We start from the raw sequence: 10,918 nt of genomic DNA, 5'->3' as shown, positions 1-10,918 counted from the left end.
CAGCATTTTAATTTAATTTTAAATGAAGCTCCTTAAACATTTTGAAAACCTTGTTTACTTTACATACGACAATAGTTTAGTTATAAAATATATAGACATCTAGAGAGAGACCTTCTAAAAAACGTTAAAATGCATTACTGGCACGCGAAACCTTAAATTAAAGTGAATAAATGAAGACTCGGCACACCACTTCTGAAAGGTTGCTGACCACGTCTTAACCCCTTCTTCTGGCCTTCAAAAAAACCCCACCCCCACCTCTCCAAGCTCATTATCAGAAGCAAGCTCCCCACAGACCAAGACTCACCAATTCTAAGTGGCACCAGACCTGCCAGAACAACAGCTGCAAAACCTGCTGACATATCTCCACTGCTATGATGAAATATACACCACACAACACACTTTTCAAGAGCCATGGGCCTTACACATACTTATCGCAACATGTGGTGTAACTCATCCCAGGCACTAAATGCCCAACTAATGACTCTGTAGGTGAAACCAGACACCCACTAAGCTCCCTGTGACAAGGTAAACTGACCACGCACAGGACAGGAAAGGGTTAACTCCTCCTTGTGAGCTAAGTCCCACCCCCATGTCCCTACTGGGCATTCCCCAAGTGCAGTACCATCATAAGAGTGAGCAGCTCATTCTGGGCTGACTGCTGGAGAGGAAGGATGTCCATTGCAGGCTCCAGCCTAGGAGCCATGGCAGCCCCTGACCGTGGAAGCCGAAGGTGCCGAGATCCCAGCAGGTGCCCCGGTACCTGCGGACACCACAGGGACTTTGTAGCCACTGTGAACAGCCCTGGCAGAGGAACCCTGAAGCTGCCCAGACTATGGACGCAGGAGTCATGGTAGGAAGTAGCGCAGGGGAGGGACTACCCATAGTCCTGAATGTAGTTGGCGTGTTGTGGCTGGATCCCCACTGACTCAGTGGCAAATGCACTTGCTGCTGTCAGGGCCCTGGGCTGGGACCCAGTGGAGAAGGGAGAGCCCCAGGTCCCCCTACTGGAGCTGCCACCCACCTCCAGGTAGTGGCCCACCACCCTATTGACTCTGGCCATTAGGCCTTACTGCCCTGTGAATCAGGGGGATCCCATTGACTCCACTCAATAGGCCTCACTGCTCTGCGAATCAGGGTAACTCTATTGACCCCGGCCATGAGGCCGTACTGCCCTACAGACCAGGGTAACCTATTGACTTTAGTCCTTGGCTTTCACTGCCTTGAGGTAAAGGACAGCTTGAGGGATGGGGTGAACTCACCCACACTGGATGGGGACCCCACCCCGTCACACTCCCGAATGAACTCACACAGCAAAATGATAAAAGACAAAAACACCATAAACCTGTGGGCAAACACTTTTCACAAAATGATCACTCCATATTTGACATCTCAGTCCCCAATCTCAAAGGAAACCTACACAACACCTTCAAAAGATGAGCATGGGAGCTTAAATTCATAATTTTGCTAGACACTAAAAATCATGGATGCAATAGAGACTCTGGATTTATGGCTTATTACAACAATCTATAACCCATTAACTGCCCTTTTTTTGTCCTAGGACTGCAGAAATGTTAACAGCCCACTTCGCCTTGAATGGTCTCTAGCATTAGTAGTTGACACATTGTTAAACTATCTGCTCCAGGTCTTTGTATTGTCTGTAACACTCAGAGTACCTTTCCCAGACCTGAAGAAGAGCTCTGTGTAGCTTGAAATTTTGTCTCTCACTAACAGAGTTGGTCTAGTAAAAGATATTACCTCACCCACCTTGTCTCCGTGACAAAATCAGACTGCCTGAAGGAAAAAGGCAAAAGAGCCAGCTTGTCAGCTGGTGTAAATGGGCCCAGTTCTGTGGATGACAATGGTGATCTGCCAGTCCACACTAGCTGATGAACCAGGCTTCCCAATCACATTCTTGCACAGTGCTTTGCAGAGATGAAGTGTTATGTAAGTGCTGAATACTATTCTGCCTCATGAAGAGGTTCAAAAGGTCACATTTTAACCCTGCCCCCCAACAGAAAACTATTCTCCTCCCACTCCTGTCCCCCTCCCCATACTTCACATTGAAAACAAAACCATTTTTAATGGAAAACAGAATCCTGGAGATGAGCCAGTTTGGTGGTGGAGGCATCGCACTGCATGTAAAAAAGAGACTGCTTTATGAGTAACCTGAAGGGTTTTTAACTTTTGGCTAGCAGTAGCCACACAGGGGATGTCTTCCCCACACTCAGAGGTGTGCTGATTGCAGCATGTACTGGCATACCCATGCTAGCTTTAATCTAGCTAGCGCATCTCAAAATAGCAGTGCAGGTGTGGTGGCACACCCGCAGAGGAAGCTTAGCTCGCAACCTGTGTGCACAGCTAGGGTCCCCGGCGTGGTTGTACAGCCCATGCCGCAGCCCACCCACCACTTCTTCACTGCTGTTTTTAGCTGTGCTAACTAGACAAACACTAGTGTGGGCATGCCAGTCTCTGTTGCAATCAGACCTCCTCTTGCAGCATAGACATCCCCATAGTGGTAAAATTCTGAAGACCTTGGGAAAGCTGTCAGTTTGCATTTTACCAAGGGCTACCTCTCAGTAGCCTGTACAGTTCACAACCTTCATGGGGGAAGTGTGCAGAGTTCACTGAGAGTGTGTGAGGATGCTTCATAAAATGCCTCCGGGGATAAAGTGAGAGCGCAGACTGAAGTGATGAATGGCCAAAAGATTTCTCATATATTATCTGTGCCGATGAAAAGGAGAAGCCGCTTTGCTTAAACTGGACCTGATTTTGATCTCTCTATCAGGAGTAGCTCTGCTGAAGTCAGTGCAGTTACACTAGTATAAAATTGATGTGAGCTCCGAATCGGGCTTATTGTATCTGGAATATTTTGAAATGTAGGAAAGTCCGTCAGAGGCTAGGGGGTTGGCTTGGGCTCCTTCACAAAATAGATTTTCTTGGGGGGCTGGGGGGAAGGGAAACAACAAAGAAAGAGACCAGTGCACAAAACTGCTCAACATCTGTAATTTTTCAGATAATATTACCCATCTAGATCAGCGGGTGTTTGGCCCTGCATTGCTGACATGAGTCAGAGTATTAGATGTTGTGGTCCAGCCAAGATTAGCTGTTTTGTTTCACATTACACTGCCTCACAACTACTGTTTTCACTGCAGTAGAAATGATAGATTGTTTTTATAGAAAAAAAAGATAACCCAGTGGTATTTAAAACAGGAGATGAGCTCCACCTACTGGCTAGTAACAACAAAAGAAGAAAGTTAACCTTTTTATTTATTTAATCATTATAATGACCAAAAAGTAGTGTGTGAAATGGGCTGCTGCCTCCTTCTGCACTTTTGGAACAGAAAAGGACATAGAAAGAGATGCACAGGGGGAGAGGATGAGAACAGAATAAAATGGGAGAAAAAGGCAGCATGAGATGAGGGGTTAAAGGCGGAGACAGAACCATTGTAAATGCATGAATTTGTTCTGATTTTTAATACAGAAGCTTCAGACTGATGGAGACTTGCAAAGCTTTGGCAATGTGTTGTGCCATATGGACTTATTTCAGAAATCATGGAGGACCAGGCTGTGAGCCCCTGGCCTCTTATTGAAGTCAATGTGTTACATTTAACACAGCTGGTCACATTCTCCTGACTGGCTTATTGTTCTCCCTTATTGTTCATGGCATTTCTTCTGGTGGGTCCTCCTCACTGTCACTTAGACCCACAATCCAGGAATCATTTTTGACTCCCCCCTCTTTTCCCCACTCATCCAGGCAGTGTTCACATTTTACTGCTTCTTTCTCCATAACATTGCTTAGGTTCAACCTTTCCTGCCTGCCCAGACAGCTAAAACTCTTATCACTCATCACAATTATTGTAACCTCCTCTCTGATGTTCATGTTTCTCTCTCTCATCTATATATTTAGCCACTAAAATCATGTTCTTCACCCATTGTGCTGACTATGTCACACAGGCACACACCCCGATGGGTGCCTATGGAGGGATTCACACTCTCCTACTGTATTCAAGCTTCTCTTCACCTTCAAGGCAATTCACAACTGTCTTTCGCTACTTATCTGCTCTGGTCTCTTATCTCACTGGCCTATCCTCACTGCCAGTAACACTAGCCTTGCCTTCTCTTCCCACCATCATTTTCTTGCACAGTGTCCCTTAGGCATGAAATCCGTAAGTCTACTAAGCTGTCCCTTTTCAAATCCTTCCTCTAGACCCACTTCTACTCCAATGCCTACAACAAACAGTCCAGCTGAGAATGGATAGCTTGATAGACAGTTATGTATAGGTATATCTATATAATTTCATTGGATTTGTGCACCTACACCATTTAGGCACCTTTGAAAAATCCCTCCCACCCATGAGTATATACCTAATGCATATATGTATTATAAATATGGTACACATGTGATGGCATCTCTTTAGGGCCTCATCCCATCAGGTGTTGAGCATCTCTGTTTCCAATAAAATCAATGGAAATTGAGAACATTATCTATGGTACCCATATGGCCTTTATCACCATAGTATCTGAGGCCCTCACAGTAATGTAATGTAGTTATCCTCAAAACATCCCTGTGAAGTAGTAAAGTGCTAATACCCCTATTTGACAGATGGGGAACTGTTGCACAGAGATCAAGGGTAATCTTTTCCAAAGTGCCTAAATGCCTTAGTGGCCTAAGTCCCATGTAGGTGTGTAGCGAGGGGGTGTGGCCTCCCTGTGAGATTGACAGGGCTTTAGGGATTATTGCTTAGAGGGCCAGAGCCATAAAGACTGTTAATCCTGCCCAGAGGGGACCCAAGAGCTGGGGAGTGACCTCCCTCTGAGATTGACAGGACAGCCACACACTCCTACAAGGTGTTTAGGGGCTTATAGTCTCATTGAAATTCAAGCTCCTGAGTGTCTACTGCTGAAAATAGGACTGAAACTCCTTTAGAAAATCTCATCCTCATTGACTTCCCCAAAATCAACACTGGATGTCTATGGCAGAGCAGGAATTAAACCTAGGTCTCCCACTGCCCTGGCTATCTCTCTAATCAGTGGGACATCCTCTCTCTCACTCAGTACCTCTCAGGACTTATTAATACACAGTACTGCAACTATAACTTCATCTAGTTTATTCCCAAAGGGCTTTTCATTTGTGTATCTCTCTGCCCACAGCCATTACTTTCTACTATTCTAAGCACGTACTATCAAAGTCCACTTGTCCTAGGGAACTGCTGAAGGCTCAGTAAATGCTACACCCTCAAGTTTTCTTATTTGTTTCTATTTAGTAGGGAAAAAATATTTTTTCATCCCCATACTAGTCTACATACTACAGAGAGGATTATTTCTCTTTGACTGTATGAAAATGTGTGATGGCGACATATTAAAAGCATTTTATCTGTTGCTCCCTGTGGAGGTTTACAAATTATGGGCCAGAGCCTCAGCTGCTGACTTCAGTGGCCTATGCTGTTTTGCACCAGCTGAGGATCTGGCCATACATATATACAAACACACACACAATATGTAGAGAGAGAATAACAAAATGGCTGTTCCTAGATCTTACTTTCATCTTCATGCACTAGCGCACACAGGACACAAGGGAAGATTGTTGCTTCAGGAGACACTATTTCCAGTCAAGCCACTTTGGTGCTGTATGTCAGTGTGTTAGGACACCAGGACAGGTAGAAAGAAGAAAGCGATGACAAGGGGAGGCAGGGGAATGAGAGAAGAGCTAGCCAGGACTGGGGAATATAGATGACATAAGAGTAACAAAGAAGATTGGGGGATGGTAGACAATGACAGGAGGAGAGGAGGTGAAAAACAATGGGGGAAAAGGGTGAGACCAGAAATATGAAGAGACAGAAGAAAGCAGAAAAGGAGACTCATTAGAGAGGAAAAGAGTGTCAGGGAAAATCCATCCTGACAGAAAGTAACAGCATCTTAATCAATAACAGACAGGACATGCTGTCCACAGGAAGCAGCAGGAATAAAGAGCACCAAATCCAATGGAAATGGGGAAGAAAAAGAGAGGGAAAGGCCACCCAATTACTTAGGGCATTTAAATAGTTCTGTCATGTAGCTATGTTTTTAAATTATTCCCAGTAGAACGATGACCCATTTATCTTGCTCTCTTGCCCTTGGTAGGAAGGTTTGGAATTCCAAACCTACAGCAAATTCAGAATCTCCGTTTAGGACAGCCTTGCAGACTACTCCACCCCACCCTAACTAGGAGCTAGGGAGGGATTTTTTAAAATGAATAAAAAGCATTAATTTTTTTCCTCATCATCCACCCAGGAATGGTGGGCAAGCAGACTGCAGTAGTACATTGCATGCCAGCTTACTGTGGCTGCCTTAGCTTGTTTTTTCTCCCTCTGATTTCCCTCTATTGGCAATACCGGCCAACAGCTCTGTGGGTGTGAAAGGCCTGTTTACACATGCGTTAGCATGTTGAACACCAAGTAATTTTATACTAAAATTATAATCTGGCAAAACCACGATCAGGTAAAATAAGTTATTTTTTCTCATGATGTTAGTTCAGGGATGTGACCTTACTATTTGTAATATAAAGGTTATTACCCTGGCCTAGGGGCTGCCAAGACTTAAATGAGAAAAAGAACTCAGTTATTAATTATGAATAAATGTATTACTTTATTTGTAGAATGAAGTATGCAACACCCAGCAATAGGTGTGTTCATTCAGTTACCAATTCTTCCATTTTTGTCTCTCTCTTGTCTAGCGTTGCCAATTTTCTACTCTCACAAAACCGAACATCCTTGCCCCGCCCCTTCTCTGAGGCCCCACCCCTGGCTCACTCCATCTCCCCTCCCTCTGTCACTCTCTCTCCCCACCCTCACTCATTCATTTTCACCAGGCTGGCTGAGGAGGTTGGGGTCCAGGAAGGGATGAGAGCTCTGGCTGGGGGTGCAAGCTCCGGGGGAGGGGAGGGGGGCAGGGCAGGGCAGAAATGAAGAGTTCAGCATATGGCGGGGGGCTCCAGGCTGAGGCAGGGAGTTGGGGTGTAGGAGGGGGTACAGGCTCTGGGCTGGGGGTGCAGGAGGGGGCTCCAGGCTGGGGCAGGGGGTCAGGGTGCGAGGCGGTGAGGACTCCAGCTGCAGGTACAGGCTCTGGGATGGGGATGAGGGATTTGGGGTGCAGGAGGGGACTCTGGGCTGGGGCAGGGGATTGGGGTGTAAGAATTCCGACTGGGGGTGCAGACTCTGCGGTTTGGGGTGTTGGAGGGTGCTCCGGGCTCAGACTGAGGAGTTTGGGGGCCGGGAGGGGGGCCGGGAGGGGGATCAGGGCTGGGGTAGGATGGTGGGTTACAGGAGGGTGTCAGGGGTGCAGGCTCCAGAGAGTGCTTACCTCAAGCAGCTCTCAGAAGCAGCATGTCCCCCCCTCTGGCTGCTATGCGGAGGTGCAGCCAGGCAGCTCTGTGCACTGCCCCGTCTGCAGGTGCTGCCCCCGCAGTTCCCATTGGCCACAGTTCCCGGCCCATGCGAACTGCAGAGCCGGCACTTGGGGAGGGGGCAGCGTGCTGAACCTCCTGGCTGTCCCTACTCATAGGAGCCAGAGGACATGCCGCTGCTTCCAGGAGTGGTGCAGAGCCATGGCAGGCAGGGAACCTGCCTTAACCCCACTGCACCGCTGACTAAACTTTTAATGGCCAGGTCAGCGGTGCTGACTGGAGCCATCAGGGTTCCCTCTAAGCTGTGCGCGTGTGCGTGCGCACACAGATCCTAAACCCAGCACACATAGCGAAACACCGCACGCACAAAAATTTGCACAGAAGCACAACAATTTGCACAGAAGAAATTTTTTGCACACATGGCCTGTCAAAAATTAGAGGGAACATTGGCAGGGTCCCTTTTCGACTGGGCATTTCAGTCAAAAACCAGACACCTGGCAACTCTAGTCAAGAGCTTTCAACAGGAGATGATAGTTTCTGTAAGAGTGAGGCCCAGTTCCCTGTATGGGACACTGTTCTCCAGGTGAGATAAAACAGGATTTCTCTGAAATTTGATTGTCTACAACAAAGTATTTTACTTTTCAGATATAACAGGTTGGATTTCCCAAAGTATTTAGCACTGGCCTAACGCTGCTCCTGTTGAATCAAGGGGACTTTTACCATGGACTTCCAGGAGCACAGAATTAGGCTGGTGCCAAGCACTTTTGAAACACCCACCCAGTACATTTGAAGTTTATGTTAAATTTGGAAAAGTTATAAGCAACTGAAAATAGGCTCTTACAATTGGAAGTGTTGTGCAGCCTTTACTATAGGCATTACCTGCATCACCTATAATGGACTCGCTCTCTCGCACTCTCTCTCTCTATATAATAAATATATGTAGAATCAGATATGCACATGCATGCAAACGAACACACAGGAAGGAAAGCAGATTTCCATTTAAAAAAAGAGAGGATGAGAGACTTGGAGCAGGCAAGAATATGAGTGGAAGATGTATCAAAATAGAATAGGGAAGTAAGATATAGAGTGGCCCCTATATCTTCCTCTTGATGATCGAGAGAGAGAATAGAAGAAGAGGCACAGGGAGAGTTGAGAAAGAATAAAGGAATCAAAACAAGTATGCATGAAGCAGATATACAGAGAAGTCTATAGGCTGAAACAAATATATGAAAATGGAAACAGCGAGGGAGAAAAAGGAAAAGACGTAAGGATCTAAAGAAAACAAATCACATGAGAAAATACAATAGACTGGAGATGAGAACTATTGAGCACACCACAATAAGTTTTTAAAAAATACAGAGGAAAATATATAGACAATTAAAAGAAGAGATTATTAGTGAAAAGTGTGGTATTATTTTTATTTATCTGGTTTGTGAAATAAGGAGAAGCCATTTTACACACACTGGGGAAACAAATGGAGCCATGTATATTTCGGAGATTTTCCCCCAGGCAGAAGACAGGTCTATACTACTGCCAGGAATGTGAATGGCAGCTCATGTAGGCTTTCCTGTGTTAGCTGTACTGAAGCCAGTTTGCTAAAAATAGCAGGCTTCAGCACCTGCTGCACAAGTGAGTATGTACCTGGGGTAGTCAGGAAGGCTTGCACAACCAGTGCTGAAACCTGCACCTCAGTGTCCTTGGATAGTCAGTGCATTAAAGGCTTTCTCTGTACCAGACTGGGCAGTCAGAGGTAGATTATCTCCTTTATCTAGATTTTGTTTCATGATTCCTTAATAGGCATGTCCCTTTTTGGACTGGGGTTCATTGCTTCAGTTTGAGGCTGGAGGATTTCTTTGGTGCCTCACAGCAGCTGGGAAGTTTCCCAGTGTTTGATACTTGCTCACTCGTGCTGGCTTTGGCATAAGGACAGTTTGTTCTCTCTTTGCACTGGAGGATCTCATTAGTTCTTCTGTAGCAAAATTATTGGAAAAAAGTCTTCAGAGCCACACCACTTCACTGCTCTTTTGCAGATTTCTTTGGGAGTTTTTTTATAAGTTCTTAGGCGCACATACTCATTTTGTATCAAGGAGTCCTCTGAAGTAGGTCTATAGCTTTTAAAAATTAGTTTCAAGGTCAGAGATATTATGGTCAAATACAAGTGGAGGCCACTAACCACACAGTAGAGACTAAAGAGGTGTTAGGATATCAGGAGGGATACAGTAGCTCAGGAAAGTTGTAGAAGAGTAAGGTTTGGAATTAAAGTGGCGAAACTGGATAAGTATTTGGAGGAAAAATTATACAGGAGGAAAAGACAGAGCTTACTGGAGAAGATTTCTGAGAAGAAGTTATAGCAGGAGGGTAAATAGGATAGACTGAAGGGTAAAATAATGAAACTAAATTGTGTAGAAAAGCTATTTCAGTGATTGAAAGAGTTAGAGGATTGCCCTTGCATTGACAAGTCAGCCTAATAAATGAGGTAACACCTGAGTATGGCTCTGTGGTACTAGGATCTTAGACATGATTTGATGGTGGTTGCCTGATGGTTTCTAAAACATTCTGGTGATTGCTTGAACCACCATAGAAATTATAGTGATTAAAAAATAACCCACAAACTCCTTTTAACGTACTCTATAAACAGACCAACTGATAAGTGCTTCAGATCACATGGGGCCTGATTCTGTCACTTTTGTTTGCACTCGGTGGCACCAGTACAAGCAATTATAGATGGCAACGAATTGTTGCCAGACAAAAAGTCTCAAACAGTCCAGACTAGCTGTCTGTACAGATTACTCAAACCAGCAACATGAGTAAGCTGACAGAGGGGAGGTTTGTTCAGGAGGGAATGGATCTGAGAAGCATGCACCAACTACCTTGAGCTCTAAGCTTCTGACCCTGGAAACTCAGGAGTCATGAGGAGGACATATCAACTCTTGACTTTTTTTGAGAAAGTACTGTGTTCCTAGCAATTTCCTGACATTCCTAGGAAAAAAATGAGTAAAATTCACACCTGCTTATACCTTACGGGCGTACATGTACATAAGAGAAGCTGCTACCATGAAGGAAACTAATGTGCTCAATTGTTATGCCCAGGGGTCTCCCCCTCCCAAAACTCCTGGCATTCCCCATTGCTGGGAAAATTAGATGGAGGGGGGCCAGACACATAGAATGAGTAGATGCACCTTAGTCCATATTAGAAAAAGGAAATAAACATTTAGAGAAAAATGTCTGGGGGAAAGTAAACTAAAGCCAGTGTTAAATAAAAATACTTTTAACTTGTTTATCCTCAGAGTAGATTTTCATCTGATGTAGCTATGAAAAGGATACGTGAGGGTTAGAGCCTGTATATCACCCTAGAGCTCTGACAAACCTCCAGCTAATTATATTAGAAACTGTGGAGTTTGAGGAAAATACACTTCATTTTTGTTATATATATTTTAAAATTTGGTTTGAATGTAATTATTTTCATCTTATTTACCTTCTCCCTCCCCGCCCCCCACAGATTTGGGTCATGTTTTTTTATCTCACAAATAAATAGTA

General features: G+C 44.9%; 1 long non-coding RNA gene across 1 annotated transcript in view; it reads left to right on the top strand.

Moving 5' to 3' along the window:
- The first annotated feature begins 653 nt into the window (after positions 1-653).
- Positions 654-10,918, top strand: part of LOC122462137 — a 24,434-nt gene continuing 14,169 nt past the window's right edge. The window contains exon 1 of the long non-coding RNA XR_006284512.1: positions 654-850. This is a non-coding gene — a long non-coding RNA (uncharacterized LOC122462137). The remainder of the gene's footprint in view (positions 851-10,918) is intronic.

This window comes from Chelonia mydas, chromosome 1 (genome assembly GCF_015237465.2).
Source record: "Chelonia mydas isolate rCheMyd1 chromosome 1, rCheMyd1.pri.v2, whole genome shotgun sequence".
Taxonomy (NCBI): domain Eukaryota; kingdom Metazoa; phylum Chordata; order Testudines; family Cheloniidae; genus Chelonia; species Chelonia mydas.
Note: the sequence above shows the minus strand (reverse complement) of the source record. Positions and strands in the feature narration are given on the sequence as shown.